Here is an 11,551-nt window from a genome sequence, read left to right on the forward strand (position 1 = left end):
ACTGGCTTGTAGTGAGTACCAAGGGGTACTTACACCTTGCACCAGGCCCAGGTATCCCTTATTAGTGTATAGGGTGTCTAGCAGCTTAGGCTGATAGATAATGGTAGCTTAGCAGAGCAGCTTAGGCTGAACTAGGAGACGTGTGAAGCTACTACAGTACCACAAATGCCATATGCACAATATCATAAGAAAACACAATACATAGTTATACTAAAAATAAAGGTACTTTATTTTTATGACAATATGCCAAAAGTATCTCAGTGAGTACCCTCAGTATGAGGATAAGAAATATACACAAGATATATGTACACAATACCAAAAATATGCAGTATAGTCTTAGAAAACAGTGCAAACAGTGTAAAATTACAATAGGATGCAATGGGAGCACATAGGGATAGGGGCAACACAAACCATATACTCCAAAAGTGGAATGCAAATCACGAATGGACCCCAAACCTATGTGACCTTGTAGAGGGTCGCTGGGACTATTAGAAAATAGTAAGGGTTAGAAAAATACCCCACCCAAGACCCTGAAAAGTGAGTGCAAAGTGCACTAAAGTTCCCCTAAAGACACAGAAGTCGTGATAGAGGAATAATGCAGGAAAGACACAAACCAGCAATGCAACAACAATGGATTTCCAGTCGAGGGTACCTGTGGAACAAGGGGACCAAGTCCAAAAGTCACAAGCAAGTCGGAGATGGGCAGATGCCCAAGAAATACCAGCTGTTGGTGCAAAGAAGCTTCTCCTGGACTGAAGAAACTGAGGATTCTGCAGGAACAACAAGGGCTAGAGACTTCCCCTTTGGAGGATGGATCCCCCACGCCGTGGAGAGTCGTGCAGAAGTGTTTTCCCGCCGGATGAATGCCAACAAGCCTTGCTAGCTGCAAGTCGTGCGGTTAGCGTTTTTGGATGCTTCTGTAGCCCAGGATGGACCAGGATGTCGCCAATTTCGTCTGGGGACAGAGGGGACACCGAGCACGACAAAGAGCCCTCTCAGAAGCAGACAGCACCCGCAGAAGTGCCAGAACAGGCACTACGAAGAAAAGTGAAATGGTGCTCGCCTGAAGTTACACAAAGGAGTCGCCGGAGACCAACTTAGAAAGTCGTGCCATGCAGGTTAGAGTGCCGTGGACCCAGGCTTGGCTGTGCACAAAGGATTTCCGCCGGAAGTGCACGGGAGCCGGAGAAGTTGCAAAAGTCGCGGTTACCAACAATGCAGTCTGGCGTGCGGAGGCAAGGACTTACCTCCACCAAACTTGGACTGAAGAGTCACTGGACCGTGGGGGTCACTTGGACAGTCTTGCTGGATTCGAGGGACCTCGCTCGTCGTGCTGAGAGGAGACCCAAGGGACCGGAGATGCAGCTTTTTGGTGCCTGCGGTTGCAGGGGGAAGATTCCGTCGACCCACGGGAGATTTCTTCGCAGCTTCTGATGCAGAGAGGAGGCAGACTACCCCCACAGGGTGCACCACCAAGAAAAACAGTCGAGAAGGCAGCAGGAGCGGCGTTACAAGGTTGCAGTAGTCGTCTTAGCTACTTTGTTGCAGTTTTGCAGGCTTCCAGCGCGGTCAGCAGTCGATTTCTTGGCAGAAGGTGAAGAGAGAGATGCAGAGGAACTCTGATGAGCTCTTGCATTCATTATCTCAGGAATCCCCAAAGAAAGAGACCCTAAATATCCAGAAAAGAGGGTTTGGCTACTTAGGAGAGAGGATAGGCTAGCAACACCTAAAGGAGCCTATCAGAAGGGGTCTCTGACGTCAGCTGCAGGCACTGGCCACTCAGAGCAGTCCAGTGTGCCAGCAGCACCTCTGTTTCCAAGATGGCAGAGGTCTGGAGCACACTGGAGGAGCTCTGGGCACCTCCCAGGGGAGGTGCAGGTCAGGGGAGTGGTCACTCCCCTTTCCTTTGTCCAGTTTCGCGCCTAAGCAGGGCTGAGGGGTCCCTGAACCGGTGTAAACTGGCTTATGCAGAATTGGGCACATCTGTGCCCAAGAAAGTATTTCCAGAGGCTGGGGGAGGCTCCTCCTCCCCTGCCTTCACACCATTTTCCAAAGGGAGAGGGTGTAACACCCCCTCGCTGAGGAAGTCCTTTGTTCTGCCATCCTGGGCCAGGCCTGGCTGGACCCCAGGAGGGCAGAAGCCTGTCTGTGGGGTTGGCAGCAGCAGCAGCTGCAGTGAAACCCCTGAAAAGGCAGTTTGGCAGTACCAGGGTCTGTGCTACAGACCACTGGGAGCATGGAATTGTGCCAACTATGCCAGGATGGTATAGAGGGGGCAATTCCATGATCTTAGACATGTTACATGGCCATATTCGGAGTTACAATTGTGAAGCTACACATAGGTAGTGACCTATGTGTAGTGCACGCATATAATGGTGTCTCCAGCACTCACAAAGTCGGGGAATTTGCCCTGAACAATGTGGGGGGACCTTGGCTAGTGCCAGGATGCCCACACACTAAGTAACTTTGCACCTAACCTTTACCAGGTAAAGGATAGACATATAGGTGACTTATAAGTTACTTAAGTGAAGTGAAAATGGCTGTGAAATAATGTGGGCATTATTTCACTCAGGCTGCAGTGGCAGGCCTGTGAAAGAATTGTCAGAGCTCCCTATGGGTGGCAAAAGAAATGGTGCAGCCCATAGGGATCTCCTGGAACCCCAATACCCTGGGTACCTCAGTACCATATACTAGGGAATTATAAGGGTGTTCCAGTAAGCCAATGTGAATTGGTAAAATTGGTCACTAGCCTGTTAGTGACAATTTGAAAGAAATGAGAGAGCATAACCACTGAGGTTCTGGTTAGCAGAGCCTCAGTGAGACAGTTAGTCACTACACAGGTAACACAGTCAGGCACACTTATGAGCACTGGGGCCCTGTGTGGCAGGGTCCCAGTGACACATACAACTAAAATAACATATATACAGTGAAAAATGGGGGTAACATGCCAGGCAAGATGGTACTTTCCTACAGCTTCATCTTCCGGAAAAATGCTAGAACGAGCACCAGTTGGCTTTGGTTTGTATGAATTGTCTTGGCTTTTCTGAGCTCTTATTTAATTCTAGGGTCAGACTGGCAGACAGGCAGTGCCTTATGGGCTAGTCTGACAGGTCAGTGTCTGGGGCTGGTTTTTTGTCTGTTTGTGGACCAGTTTTTATTGTTGATATCCCTGATATTGAAGCAAACATTGCCTTCAGCAAATTCAAATCCATACTGTTTTCCATACCTTGCAAAACTGCTTATACAGTGTGTTGAAAACTATTTCAATTTAAAAACATGGGTCACTTTTTAACTCTCTAACTCACTAGTGAGGGCCCCTATTATTCTGGTGCCCGGGTCTATTTTCTGTCCCAGCTCGATCCTGTTTAAGTCCATGACATTGTGTCTGTCTATGACTAAGGGCCTCATTAAGAGTTTGGCAGATGGCGGAGGTCACCCGCCAAACTCTTTGGGCTGGAAAACCGCCATTCCGGTTTTCTTCCCGCCAGCCCTATTGTGAGTTTCCTGCTGGGCCAGTGGGCGGAACTCACCACAACATTGATGCCGGCTGTTGCTATGCGTCGGGTGCAACAACACCCATCACTCTTTTCACTGCCCGTAATTCAGACATTGAAAAGCACAACGGGGCTGCCCATTGGGGGCCCTGCACTGCCCATGCAAAGTGCATGGGCAGTGCAAGGACCCCCATGGTGCCCCCGGCACCCCGTCTCCGCCAGCCTTTGCATGGCGGTGGGACCACCATGCAAAAGCCGGCGGATAGGGGACTCGTAATCCCCTAGGCAGCACTGCCCTAGTGGATTAAGACCGCCTGCACCGCCAGGCTGTCGACCGGCAGCAACCAGGTGGTGCTGGCAGTCTGAATGTGGCAGGTCCACCACGGTCATAAAATAGCGGTCTGACCGCCACTTTGACAGCTGTCCGACCACCACCGCAGTGTGGCTGTCTCAAGACTGCCACACTCATAATAAGGGCCTTAGGCCCATATTTATACTTTTTTAGCGCCACATTTGTGTCATTTTCTGACGCAAAAAGTGGTGCAAACGTACAAAATACAATTGTATTTTGTGAGTTTGCACCACTTTTTCGTCAGAAAATGGAGCAAATGAGGCGCTAAAAAAGTATAAATATGGGCCTTAGTGTTTCTTTGTTTTTAAGTAAGATTAAGGATATTAAAACAATGTCTTCACTAGCTTGAAATCATAATGATTCAGCCCATAGTGCAAAGGTTGTCTCTGCGGAAGTAGATAGTACATGCAATTTCTCTAATTCAAATTAATTGGCAGCAGAATCCAATCTAGAGTACCAATTGTGCTACTATCTTTCATTTTAGATTCACCAGCTCCCATTGTGACATGAGCTTTAGTTTCCGGGTTCAATGAAGTTAGTTTAGTTTAAGACATTCATCCACATATTAACCTAAAACATAACCTTTGCAGAAAGGTGCATTTTTTACTCATGGTTTCAAAAGGTAGACTGCAGGCATAAAAACTCCCACATAACACTTTTAGGGTTTGATTACAAATAATATTTGACCCAAAGGTATTCCGAATTTCTGAGGAATGACGTGGATTTTGTTGCTCAGCACAGGACAATTCTTTCCCCCTTTTTTACTTTGACCTGCTGAAATTTAACTGACCTGAATTAATGACCCTGAGACTGGCAATATGACCGTAGTAGAGCAGATCTTTGTATTCTTCAATGGTCTTTGGGCATATTTATGTAATAAATGTGGTGCTCTTGTGTCACGCAATGGGTCACAGAAGAAATGCTTCTCTTAAGTCAGATTTATCAAGCCATGCAAGGCCACCATGTGTGGCCCTGAGTGATTTGATAAATATGGAGTAACACAATTGTAGGAAAGTACCATCTTGCCTGGGACGTTACCCCTATTTTTCACATGTATGTAAGTTTGTTTTTGCATATCTCACTGGGATCCTGCTAGCCAGGACCCCAGTGCTCATAGTTTGTGGCCTGAATGTGTGTATCTGTGTAGTGACTAACTGTGTCACTGAGGCTCTGCTAACCAGAACCTCAGTGCTTATGCTCTCTCTACCTTCAAAATTGGCACTATAGGCTAGTGACCATTTTCACCAATTCTAATTGACACACTGGAACACCGTTATAATTCCTTGGTATATGGTACCTAGGTACCCAGGGTATTGGGGTTCCAGGAGATCCCTATGGGCTGCAGCATTTCTTTTGCCACCCATAGGGAACTAAGACAAATCTTACATAGGACTGCCACTGCAGCCTGAGTGAAATAACGCACACGTTATTTCACAGCCATTTTACACTGCACTTAAGTAACTTTTAAGTCACCTATATGTCTAACCTTCACTTAATGCAGGTTAGGTGCAAAGTTACTAAGTGTGAGGGCACCCTGGCACTAGCCAAGGTGCCCCCACATAGTTCAGGGCAATTTCCCAGGACTTTGTGTGTGCGGGGACACCATTACAAGCGTGCCCTACATATAGATCAATACCTGTATGTAGCTTCAAAATGGTAACTCCGAATATGGCCATGTAACATGTTTAAGATTATGGAATTGTCCCCCCATGCCAAATCTGGTATTGGGGTGCCAATCCCATGCATCCCCGGGTCTCCACCATCGACCCCCAGTACTGCCAAGCCAGCTCTCGGGGGTTTTCTCTGCAGCTACCACTGCTGCCAACCCACAGACAGGGTTCTGCCTTCCTGGGGTCTGGGCAGCCCAGTCCCAGGATGGCAGAACAAAGAATTTCCTCTGAGAGAGGGTGTTACACCCTCTCCCTTTGGAAATAGGTGTTAAGGGCTGGGGAGGAGTAGCCTCCCCCAGCCTCTAGAAATGCTTTGAAGTGCACAGAGAGTGTCCTCCTTGCATAAGCCAATCTACACCGGTTCAGGTAATCCCCAGTCCCTGCTCTGGTACGAAACTGGGCAAAGGAAAGGGGAGTGACCACTCCCCTGTCCATCACCACCCCAGGGGTGGTGCCCAGAGCTCCTCCAGAGTGTCCCAGACCTCTGCCATCTTGAATCCAGAGGTGTGAGGGCACAATGGAAGCCTATGCGTGGCCAGTGCCAGCAGGTGACGTCAGAGACCCCTCCTGATAGGTGCTTACCTCACTAGCTCACCAGTCCTCCTCTGAGGGCTATTTAGGGTCTCTCCTGTGGGCTTTTCCTCAGGTAACGACTTGCAAGAATTCACTAGAGTTCCTCTGCATCTCCCTCTTCGACTTCTGCCAAGGATCGACCGCTGACTGCTCCAGAACGCCTGCAAAACTGCAACAAAGTAGCAAGAAGACTACCAGCGACATTGTAGCGCCTAATCCTGCCGGCTTTCTCAACAGTTTCCTGGTGGCGGATGCTCTGGGGGCTGTCTGCCTTCACCCTGCACTGGAAGCCAAGAAGAAATCTCCCATGGGTCGACGGAATCTTCCCCCTGCTCCAGCAGGCACCAAACTTCAGTGTCACCGGTGCTCTGGCCCTCTCTCACCTGACGAGCTTGGTAGTCTTTGCAGAATCTCCTATTACGACTTTAGTGTGTTTCTGGGGAAGTAGTATCACTTTACTCCTACTTTTCAGGGTTTTGGGGTGGAGTATCTTTGACACCCTTAGTGTTTTCTTACACTCCCAGTGACCCTCTACACACCACACTAGGCCTGGGGTCCCTAAGTGGTTCGTATTCCACTTTCTTAGTATATGGTTTGTGTTGCCCCTAGGCCTATTGCATCCTATTGTATTCTACAGTGTTTGCACTACTTTTCTAACTGTTTACTTACCTGATTTTGGTTTGTGTGTATATTTTGTGTATTTTACTTACCTCCTAAGGGAGTATATCCTCTGAGATATTTTCTGACATATTGCCACTAAAATAAAGTACCTTTATTTTTAGTAACTCTGTGTATTGTGATTCTTATGATATAGTGCTATATGATATAAGTGGTATACTAGGAGCTTTACATGTCTCCTAGTTCAGCCTAAGCTGCTCTGCTATAGCTACCTCTATCAGCGTAAGCTGCTAGAATACTACTAATCTACTAATAAGGGATAACTGGACCTGGCACAAGGTGTAAGTACCATCAGGTACCCACTATAAGCCAGGCCAGCCTCCTACAACATTGTAGCGCAAATCTCTGTGTTGTGTTACTCTGCCCCAGGGAAGCATTCTATGGGTGAAGCATGGATTTTCCTACACAACACCTATGGACTTTGATGCATTCCCACATTGAACATTGCTGGTAGTTCTTGGAATGCGCCAAAACTGCTATGCATTACCAGCTGAGGTGTAACGAGGAGAAATATCTCTATTTCTCCTTGTTACGTCCCCTTTGTATGAGTGCTGCGTTCTGCAGCACACATAGAAAGAGGAAAATGCCTCAAACTACAGTTTTTGTGCAGGGAGTTGCCCCTTCCTGCACAAAAACAATGCTGCTTACAACACAGACACCCATTGTACCTTCGTGGATGAGTGCCTGTGTTGGCGCTCGGCAGCAAATTGAGCACCAGTGCTGAGAAAAGGCAGGAGTGTGCTGTACAATGTTAAATGCCCTTTCCCTATCAGAGAGCATATCACTGTGGCTTGCTGTGATGTGCTGTGCTGCCCTGCATGACTATTTAATAAATACGCACACCCCGTAGGATTGTACAAGGCTACCAGGATGTTGATTTTCCATCCATAGCGGATCCTAAGGAGCGGCATTCAGGAGTTAACGGTTTTCAGACTAAGTAAGAACAGTTCTTTCACAGCAGCTTGAGGCATATGGTATCCTGGACTACACTTTTCAACCTGGTAGTGCCTCAATATTTTCAACATTTATAAGAGAGGATAGAAAAGCTATCTTGAATTATAAACTCTCAATACTTTATAAAAGAGTTTAATCAACTGTGGTCAGAGGGATAGCAGGGAGCGCTTGTGAGAAGGTAGCCTCTTTCTAGCCTTGTTACCCCCACTTTTGGCCTGTTTGTGAGTGTATGTCAGGGTGTTTGTCACTGTTTTCACTGTCTCACTGAGATCCTGATAGCCAGGCCTCAGTGCTCATAGTGAAAACACTATGTTTTCAGTATGTTTGTTATGTGTCACTGGGATCCTGCTGGTCAGGACCCCAGTGCTCATAGGTTTGTGGCCTATATGTATGTGTCACTGGGACCCTGTCACACAGGGCCCCAGTGCTCATAGGTGTGCATGTATGTGTTCCCTGTGTGGTGCCTAACTGTCTCACTGAGGCTCTGCTAACCAGAACCTCAGTGGTTATGCTCTCTCATTACTTTTAAATTGTCACTAACAGGCTAGTGACCTATTTTACCAATTTACATTGGCTTACTGGAACACCCTTATAATTCCCTAGTATATGGTACTGAGGTACCCAGGGTATTGGGGTTCCAGGAGATCCCTATGGGCTGCAGCATTTCTTTTGCCACCCATAGGGAGCTCTGACAATTCTTACACAGGCCTGCCACTGCAGCCTGAGTGAAATAACGTCCACGTTATTTCACAGCCATTTTACACTGCACTTAAGTAACTTATAAGTCACCTATATGTCTAACCTTTACCTGGTAAAGGTTAGGTGCAAAGTTACTTAGTGTGAGGGCACCCTGGCACTAGCCAAGGTGCCCCCACATTGTTCAGAGCCAATTCCCTGAACTTTTACACCATTACACGCGTGCACTACATATAGGTCACTACCTATATGTAGCTTCACAATGGTAACTCCGAATATGGCCATGTAACATGTCTATGATCATGGAATTGCCCCCTCTATGCCATCCTGGCATAGTTGGCACAATCCCATGATCCCAGTGGTCTGTAGCACAGACCCTGGTACTGCCAAACTGCCCTTCCTGGGGTTTCACTGCAGCTGCTGCTGCTGCCAACCCCTCAGACAGGCAGCTGCCCTCCTGGGGTCCAGCCAGGCCTGGCCCAGGATGGCAGAACAAAGAACTTCCTCTGAGAGAGGGTGTGACACCCTCTCCCTTTGGAAAATGGTGTGAAGGCAGGGGAGGAGTAGCCTCCCCCAGCCTCTGGAAATGCTTTGTTGGGCACAGAGGTGCCCAATTCTGCATAAGCCAGTCTACACCGGTTCAGGGACCCCTTAGCCCCTGCTCTGGCGCGAAACTGGACAAAGGAAAGGGGAGTGACCACTCCCCTGACCTGCACCTCCCCTGGGAGGTGTCCAGAGCTCCTCCAGTGTGCTCCAGACCTCTGCCATCTTGGAAACAGAGGTGCTGCTGGCACACTGGACTGCTCTGAGTGGCCAGTGCCACCAGGTGACGTCAGAGACTCCTGCTGATAGGCTCCTTCAGGTGTTAGTAGCCTATCCTCTCTCCTAGGTAGCCAAACCCTCTTTTCTGGCTATTTAGGGTCTCTGTCTCTGGGGAAACTTTAGATAACGAATGCATGAGCTCAGCCGAGTTCCTCTGCATCTCCCTCTTCACCTTCTGATAAGGAATCGACCGCTGACCGCGCTGGAAGCCTGCAAACCTGCAACATAGTAGCAAAGACGACTACTGCAACTCTGTAACGCTGATCCTGCCGCCTTCTCGACTGTTTTCCTGCTTGTGCATGCTGTTGGGGTAGTCTGCCTCCTCTCTGCACCAGAAGCTCCGAAGAAATCTCCTGTGGGTCGACGGAATCTTCCCCCTGCAATCGCAGGCACCAAAAAGCTGCATTACCGGTCCCTTGGGTCTCCTCTCAGCACGACGAGCGAGGTCCCTCGAATCCAGCGACACCGTCCAAGTGACCCCCACAGTCCAGTGACTCTTCAGCCCAAGTTTGGTGGAGATAAGTCCTTGCCTCACCTCGCTGGGCTGCATTGCTGGGAACCGCGACTTTGCAAGCTACTCCGGCCCCTGTGCATTTCCGGCGGAAATCCTTCGTGCACAGCCAAGCCTGGGTCCACGGCACTCTATCCTGCATTGCACGACTTTCTAAGTTGGTCTCCGGCGACGTGGGACTCCTTTGTGCAACTTCGGCGAGCACCGTTTCACGCATCCTCGTAGTGCCTGTTTCTGGCACTTCTCCGGGTGCTACCTGCTTCAGTGAGGGCTCTTTGTCTTGCTCGAAGTCCCCTATCTCTACAGGTCCAATTTGCGACCTCCTGGTCCCTCCTGGGCCCCAGCAGCGTCCAAAAACGCCAAACGCACGATTTGCGTGTAGCAAGGCTTGTTAGCGTCCATCCGGTGGGAAAACACTTTTGCACGACTCTCCAAGGCGTGGGGGATCCATCCTCCAAAGGGGAAGTCTCTATCCCTTGTCGTTCCTGCAGTATTCACAGTTCTTCAGCCTAGTAAGAGCTTCTTTGCACCAACTGCTGGCATTTCTTGGGCATCTGCCCATCTCCGAGTTGCTTGTGACTTTTGGACTTGGTCCCCTTGCTCCACAGGTACCCTCAGTCAGGAATCCATCGTTGTTGCATTGCTGATTTATGTTTTCCTTGCATTTTCCCTCTAACACGACTATTTTGTCCTTAGGGGAACTTTAGTGCACTTTGCACTCACTTTTCAGGGTCTTGGGGAGGGTTATTTTTCTAACTCTCACTATTTTCTAATAGTCCCAGCGACTCTCTACAAGGTCACATAGGTTTGGGGTCCATTCGTGGTTCGCATTCCACTTTTGGAGTATATGGTTTGTGTTGCCCCTATCCCTATGTTTCCCCATTGCATCCTATTGTAACTATACATTGTTTGCACTGTTTTCTAAGACTATACTGCATATTTTTGCTATTGTGTATATATATCTTGTGTATATTTCCTATCCTCTCACTGAGGGTACACTCTAAGATACTTTGGCATATTGTCATAAAAATAAAGTACCTTTATTTTTAGTATAACTGTGTATTGTGTTTTCTTATGATATTGTGCATATGACACTAAGTGGTACTGTAGTAGCTTCACACGTCTCCTAGTTCAGCCTGAGCTGCTCTGCTAAGCTACCATTATCTATCAGCCTAAGCTGCTAGACACCCTATACACTAATAAGGGATAACTGGGCCTGGTGCAAGGTGCAAGTACCCCTTGGTACTCACTACAAGCCAGTCCAGCCTCCTACATTGGTTGTGCAGCGGTGGGATAAGTGCTTGAGACTACTTACCACTCTTGTCATTGTACTTTTCATAAGAGAAAAATATACAAAACAAGGTCAGTGTATATACACATAGCCAAAAAGTTTTGCATTTCCTCTTTTCACTCTTTTCTAAGTGCTGAAAAGTACTTCTAAACTTTCAAAAAAGTTCTTAAAAGTTTAAAAAGTTTTTTTCCGTCTTTCCAAAAAGTTCTGAAAACTTTTTTCTCTTTTTCTATCACTTTAACTCTCTCTAAAAAATGTCTGGCACAGGAAAAAATGTTGAACTGTCCAAACTTGCATATGATCACCTTAGCTGTAAAGGAGCAAGGAGTCTCTGCATAGAGAGAGGTTTGAGTGTAGGGAAGAATCCTTCCTTAGAACTGTTAATTAACATGCTTAGAGTACAGGATAAGGCCATAAGTGCCCAATCTGGTGAAAAAGTAGCTAATGGTTCTCAATCTGATCCAGGGACTCCCCCAGGAAAAGATTCAGGAAAGAAACTTCTCAGCCTGC

Source organism: Pleurodeles waltl, chromosome 5, assembly GCF_031143425.1.
Source record: "Pleurodeles waltl isolate 20211129_DDA chromosome 5, aPleWal1.hap1.20221129, whole genome shotgun sequence".
Classification (NCBI taxonomy): domain Eukaryota; kingdom Metazoa; phylum Chordata; class Amphibia; order Caudata; family Salamandridae; genus Pleurodeles; species Pleurodeles waltl.